The sequence below is a fragment of the Octodon degus genome, unplaced genomic scaffold (assembly GCF_000260255.1).
Source record: "Octodon degus isolate 3935 unplaced genomic scaffold, OctDeg1.0 scaffold00126, whole genome shotgun sequence".
In the NCBI taxonomy this organism is placed as follows: Eukaryota; Metazoa; Chordata; class Mammalia; order Rodentia; family Octodontidae; genus Octodon; species Octodon degus.
Window position 1 is genome coordinate 84937 of NW_004524702.1, and position 6999 is coordinate 91935.

Here is a 6999-nt window from a genome sequence, read left to right on the forward strand (position 1 = left end):
TGACTGAGGAAGGAAGCTGAGGTGGGGGCGGGCGTTGTGGCCTCTGACTTCCTGGCAGCGCAGAGTATTTCACACCTCGCCCCTGCTGTCTTACCTTACTGGGCACCATGTATCTGCATGGAGCAGTGAGAAATAATGTTCTTTTGAAAAGATTTGCTGGGCGTGGTGGCACACCCCTGTAATCCCAGCACTTTGGAGACTGAGTCGGGAGGATCACTGAGTTCAGGGCCAGTCTAGACTACATAAGTGAATTCAAGGCTAGCCTGAACTACATAGCAATAATGTGTCTCCAAAAAAAGGAAGAAAGAAAAAAGATTCAAGCCCGGCACTGTGGTTGTCTTAGTTACTCTTCTCTCATTGCTGAGACAAATACCTGACAAAATGAAGGAAAGAAAGGGTTATTTAGCTCACAGTTGCTGGAGGTTTCAGTCCATGTTCAGCTGACTCCAAGGCAAGGCAGCTCATGGCAGAGAACAACCTTTTGTGGCAGTGAAGAGCAAGAGCAGGAAAGATGGAGTAGCAGCAGCTCAAGCAGCTAGCTTCTCTTCCCTCCTTACATTGTCATGCAGATTATCAGCTCCAGGGCAAGTGCAGCATCCACACCCACTGTAATCAATCACAAACTCCAGAAGCCGCCCCAAGACTGCATGGAGCTTTCCGAAACAATGGTTCACACCTATAAGCCCAGGACTCAGGATGCAGAGACAAGAGGGTCACCGAATTCGGGGCCAGCCTGACCTAAACAGTAAGAAGCTGTCTCAGAAAAAAAAAAAAAAAAAAGGAAAAAGAGTTAACGTTCTTGTGGAATACCTCTGTCATTCTTGTAGTGTTTATACCAGAAATTATTATTATTATTATTATTATTATTATTGGCAGAACCAGGGATTGAACTCACATCCTTGCGTTTGCCAGTCAAGCGCTTATCCTACTGAGCCACCTCTCCGGCCCCTATACTAGAAATTCTTGCACATTTATTTTATTTATTTATTTACTTTGGTTTGGGCAAACAATTTTAACCTTTATTGTTGTCGTATTACACACATGATAAAATTAACTTACAAGTCATATAACTGAACAAAAAATTCTTTATACAAAGTGTAGACACCTAACTACAGTCTGGTTTTGAAAATGACATCATGGGGGCCAGAGAGATGGCTCAGTAGAATAAGCTCTTCCCTGGCAAGCACAAGGGCCTGAGTTCAATCCCCGGTTCTGCAAAAAAAAAAAAAAAAGAAAGAAAAAAGAAAATGACATCATGTATGCAGTTGTATTCCTTTTTTTTTTCAGAACTGGGGATTGAACTCAGGTCCTTGAGCTTGCCAGGGAAGTGCTTATTCCACTGAGCAATCTCCCCGGTTCCGGAAGTTATGTTCCTAAGTGTGTCAAATCCAAAGCTGTGCAACAGTGAAACTCGTAAAGGGGCAAACCCTGGTACCAACAGAGATACTGTTCTGAATTTCCATGTTTCACCAAGCATCCAAAATCACCAATCCTTTAATTCTTTTCTTGTACATTATGCTGTATCCACATTCTCTCCATCTGATTGGACCCCTGGATTTAATTCATTTTCTGTGTGACACTCTCCACAGGTATATATCGTTGGCTGCTGCTTTGCGGGGTGAACATCCTGCTGAGCGTCCGCAGCTAGTGTCTGTTCTTCTCCCCTCCCCCAAGCTCTATGACATCTGATCTGGGCAACACCAAGAAGGTTCTCACTGGCTCAAGGAGCTCATATGGTTTCTGTAATTCTTCAGTCATAGTCAAAAGAAACCCTAAACAGTTCATTTTATGAACTACTATCAAGGCCTAGATACCTTAATAAGCACCTAGGGATGGGAGATAGCTCAGCAGCGTTAAGTACCTGCCTGACAAGCTCAAGGTCCAGTTTTATTCCTCCATACAAAAAAAAAAAAAAAAAAAGCATCTATATCCTGACAACTTAATAGTGATTTGAAAAAATAAAATACAGATTAAATGTTTTTTCATCATATTCTATAGGGACTTAAAGTTCAACATATCAATACTTGATGAAAAAATACCTGTTCCATGTTATGCCTCAGATGTTTGATATTCAGACAGATAGTGAGGTTAAGCTTAACAGCCTAGATTGTATGTTAATAACAATAAGCTTGTCTTCTGGATAGTTAACAACCTAAGTTTGCAGTCCAAAATTAGAGAAAAAGGAGGGCCACAAGGAAAGCCAACATTTTGGCCCTAGCCTTCCAAGGTCACTTAAGACTCAGGACATATGAGAACTTGTACTGTAACATCATGTAACTTGGTAGTGCCTCAAATTTTCTGATCAAGGAGATTATGGGGCCAAAGAGGAAAGTGATTGATGATGTAGAGTGCCCCAAAAGACACACAGAGAGAAAACATTCTCTCAGGCTTTCACAGAGAGCACATTGGCCAAGCAATGGCCGTGACTCATCTGCATGGCTGACACTGACAAAGGTTCTACAATCTGAGGTACAGGATCTCAGGATAAATCCTGAGGGGTTCACTGACCTTATCAGAACCGAAAACCACAACTCTTGTTGCATAGGTCCTGCTTTACCTTGGTCTTAACCATCCAGCAGAAAAGTATAAAAACGAAGTATAAGAAGTAAAGCCATGCTGTTATGTTGAGCTGTAGGGCACTCAGGTCAACAATTTCTGACATTGCCAGTGAAGCAGAAGACCCAATACTATTATGGACCTCTGAACTTTCAGAATATTTTTCTGAGTTTACACACCTATAATATTTAAATGATGGAACTTAACAAAAAAAAGGTATCTAGATGAATGTCCATTTTGTATCTGTGTATTCAAAGTGGTTAGGATAGATATAGTTACATTCTCTTAATAGAGGGATTTGTTCTAATGGTGTTTGTAAGTAGGATATCATGTCTGCATCTTGTACAGCAGTTAACCACTAGGAAGAATGTATGCAATGTGTTAATTATTGAAACTGTCCTACCAATTTGGTTTGAAACTGTCTCATTGCTTTTGTTTCTCAATAAAATTATGGAAAAAAATAAAATAAAAGCCTGCCCAGGATGCCTGCTGAGACCAAGGGGACATGTCCGGCAGACCCAATTTAAAAAAAAAAAAATACAGAAGTTAAAAAGGACAACAATGTTTTCACTTTTTTGTGTGTGTGGCGTGCCCAGACTGCCCTAAGGATGGGGCTGGTGCGGCATGTGGTGCAGGGGATTGGACCGCAGTCCCACATTTACCTAAGCTCGCCTAAGTAGGTGCTTTAGACCAATGGGCTGAGCTATCTCTCTGGTCCAAAGGACAATCTTTTCTTTCCTTTTTTTAATTGGTGGTACCAGGGATTGAACTCAGGACCTTGTGCTGCCAGGCAAGCACTTATTCCACTGAACAATCTCCCGGGTCCTATTTTCACCTTATTCCTTTTTTTTTTTTTTTTTTAATTTTGTATTTAGTGCACAGGAGGTCTACAAGGCCTACAGGGTCTCACTACACAGATTGGATTTGTAGTGATTCTCCTGTTTTCAGCTTCCCAAACACTAGGATTACAGGCACACAATACCACACTAGTCTGAATTGCTGGCTCAGTGTCCTGGGGGTGCGGCTGGCACAGCAGGCCAGGATCGAACCTCCAACCCTCTACATCTGCCTAAGTAGGCACTTTAATCTGCTGAACTATCTGGCCAGCCCTTCATCTTATTCTTAACTGCAATTATTTACTAATGGAGCATCTAACTGTTGTGAACTGCACTTCTCAAACTTTGGAGTCAAAGTTTAACATCACTGTTCATATTTCTTTGTCAATACAGCATTCCTATATTATAGGATTTCTAAAGAAATCAAGTAAACCTTTAAAAACCCAGCTTCATAAAAATATAACCTTATATACAGGATCATAATATAATCTTTTATTTTTTGGGGGGGTAGGGTCTCACCCTACTTCAGGCTTGCCTTGAACTTGTTTGTGTACCCCCACTGGCCCCAAACTCACAACGAGCCTCCTGCCTCAGCCTCCTGAGTACTGGGATTATAGGGTGCAGCACGCCGCTGTCCTAGTGGAACATAATATAATCCATGTTGAATTATCTCAAGCCAGCGGGTCACAGAATGCTAGACAGAGGTTGAATATTGCTGCTCTTCTGAAATCTTAAACATTCCCTGGCATCGTGGAAACTTGTGGTGGCACACCCGGGCTTCTTGGCTGAGTTTGGGGATCGAGTACTGTATAGTCTTTCCCTGAATGGCACTGTTGCTCTTATAACTGTTGGTTTAGGTGGAGAAACACTGTGCAGATCACCAGAGAGAAGCTGAGAGTAAGGCTGCGGAGGGAGTCCTGTGTGTAGGACATCATTGTAGTTCCTTTCCAAGGACTGGAGCTTTCTAGGTAACCCTGAAGCTAGGAAGTCACCCACTTGCTGCGGTCTCTGTGTATTTTGGCTTGGACCTTGAGTGTCCCCCAAAGGCCATATGCTGGCTTCTTGGTGGGCAGCCTCTGGTGCCATTGGGAAGTCCTGGGAGCCTGGGGCGGAGGGGCCTTGTGGGAGGAGGCTCTCGGTGCCCTGGCCCCTCCTCGCCCCCCCTGATGCCAGGAGGGCAGCAGCTTCCTCTCATCGCCCTGTGCTGCCTGTCCACAGCCCAGTAGCAGCATAGCCAACAGGCCAGTGACTAGAGTCTTCAGCACAGTGTGCCAAAATGCGTCTTTGCTCCTTTCATTTGTTTATGTCAGGTGTTTTGTCACCATGACAGAAATCTGATGAACATACTGAAACATAGACGGCACTATGTAAAGAGTAAAATGCTACAGTGACACAACTCAACAGGAGACAACAGGGGGATTAAGTTTACCACCGTTATCTTACTTGAACAAATTCAAGCTCTTCCTTACAAATAACAGCTGCTTGGAACAAATGTTTACTGTGCTGGTATGACAAGGGCTAAACTTCATTCTGGTACTTCTTCATATAGAGCACAAAGACGTTCTTCTTGAGTACTATATGAAATTCTCTTCATTGCTAAAAGACTTTAAGGTATGTATGTCTGTCAAGATTCTCAGAGAAACAATACCAACAGGATACAGATGTGCTTTAAAATGAGACTCGTTTTAAGTGCTGTTTCACATGAGCAGAGTGGAAGCCCTTCGATCTATCTGTGGCCACGGAAGCAGGGCACTTGGTGTAGCTAAAGGCCGGCGGCTGGGGGCTGCTGGTGTGGCTTCCATCCAGCTCTGATGACTGGGGCCAGCTGTGCAAAAGACCACACAGTCTCCAAGCTCAGAGGGTCAGGCAGAGGGGCATACACCCAACTTGCACCTGTTCCTTCAGTCTCATCAGGTTCTCAGCAATGATTACACCAACTGTACTGGACAGAGCTATCTGCTTTGATCATGTCTTCCTATTTTTGGTGCTAGGAATTGAACTCAGGACCTTGTGCTTGCCAGGAAGGTACTTATGTCACTGGGCTATTTCCCCAACCCAGGGCTGTCTGTTGACTCAAGTGCTGGCTTGTAGGAACAGTCCCTGGCATGAGTGGGCGTGGCCACTTTGTAGGCACCCTGTGGTAGCTACGTCAGCAGACACAACAGCTCCAATGCCGTGATTTCTCCTGTTTCCAGCTTTGCCTTCCTTAGGATGATGAAGGGATCAGCTGTCAACTCTGTCAACTGCCTGTGAGGAGTGCTTCAGCATCTTTCCTTCACAATGCCCTTGCAAGCAGTTGTCCACACGGCTCCCTCCCTGAGATGCAGTGGCAAATTCTTCAGCCAAACCTGGCTAAATTTGCCTTGCATGAAAATTCTATGGTCATTACCCCCACCAGGAAGGGAACTCTGGAAGGAATTTAATTAGGTTGGAAATTTTCTTCTTAAAAAGCAATATTGCAGGAGGCATATTGTAGTCAGAGCTCTTTGAGAAGTCTGGCTGATGTTAAGGGCTTGAAGGGAGGGTGAGGAGGAGCTGTACAGGCTCAGCAGGAAGAACCTGGTGGAGTGGGCTGGCATCCCCTGTGCCAAAGCAGGGCACAGGGCTCAGGCCAGGCCGCCTCTGAGGTACTTGGGCAAGTGGGAGAGCGTCGCTGGCAGTGCTGATTAGCGAATGCACCAAGAGACTGGGCGTGGTGGCACACACCTGTAATCCTAGTGCTTGGGAGGCTGAAAACAGGAGGATCACTATGAGTCTCATCTATGTAGTGAGACCCTGTAGACTCTGTACTAACTACATAAAAAAAAAAAAGAAAGAAAAGAAAAAAAGGAGGCATCAAGGGCAGGTAAATCTCAACTCAGTCACACATGCTGACTGCTCTTGGGCTTCAGATCCATAGCTCAGAATCAAAGGCTCTAATTTATCAAGGGGAAATAAATTAAAGCTGCACCTTCTATTTACAGAGATCTTATTATGTCCAGGTAGTGTGCTATTATTATTTTAAAAAACAAAACCTGATTAACTATAAGCTATTAATCTATTGTGAAATAACTACAGATCTTGAGATCTCTCTTTTTATTATTTTTTTGTACTGAGCATTGAAGTCATGGCCTTGTGCTTGCCAGGCAGGCACTGTGCTGCTGAGCTATGTTCTTAGCCCTGGGATCTCTGATTTTCATAAGGCACTTCTGTACCAAACACCACCAGATGCTTGGCTGATTGGTAGCACAGAAGTAAAGCAAAAATAATTCTCTTTATTTCTTTAAATTATCCTTATACCAAAGATCATTTCCATTCACTTTGGTTCCTGCTTTACTGTGTGGATTTGTTGCCTTTGAATAAATGAGACACAATCACAGTCACAATCAGGGCACCACACCGAGATGTCACTCAGACACTTTTTCATCCTATGCCTTCCTGCTAGAAGAGAACCTGCACTTCACCGGCCGCACTGGCCTGCTCCCAGGAATGGATTAGGAGTAGTAGTGGGAGCACTACCTGAACTGGGTGCAGGGCATGTAGGAGCAGAGGTGTCTGAGTAAGCTTTTACACAGCCGATTTGGAAAAAAACCCAGCCCTGCCCTTTGGGAACATGATGTCCATTACT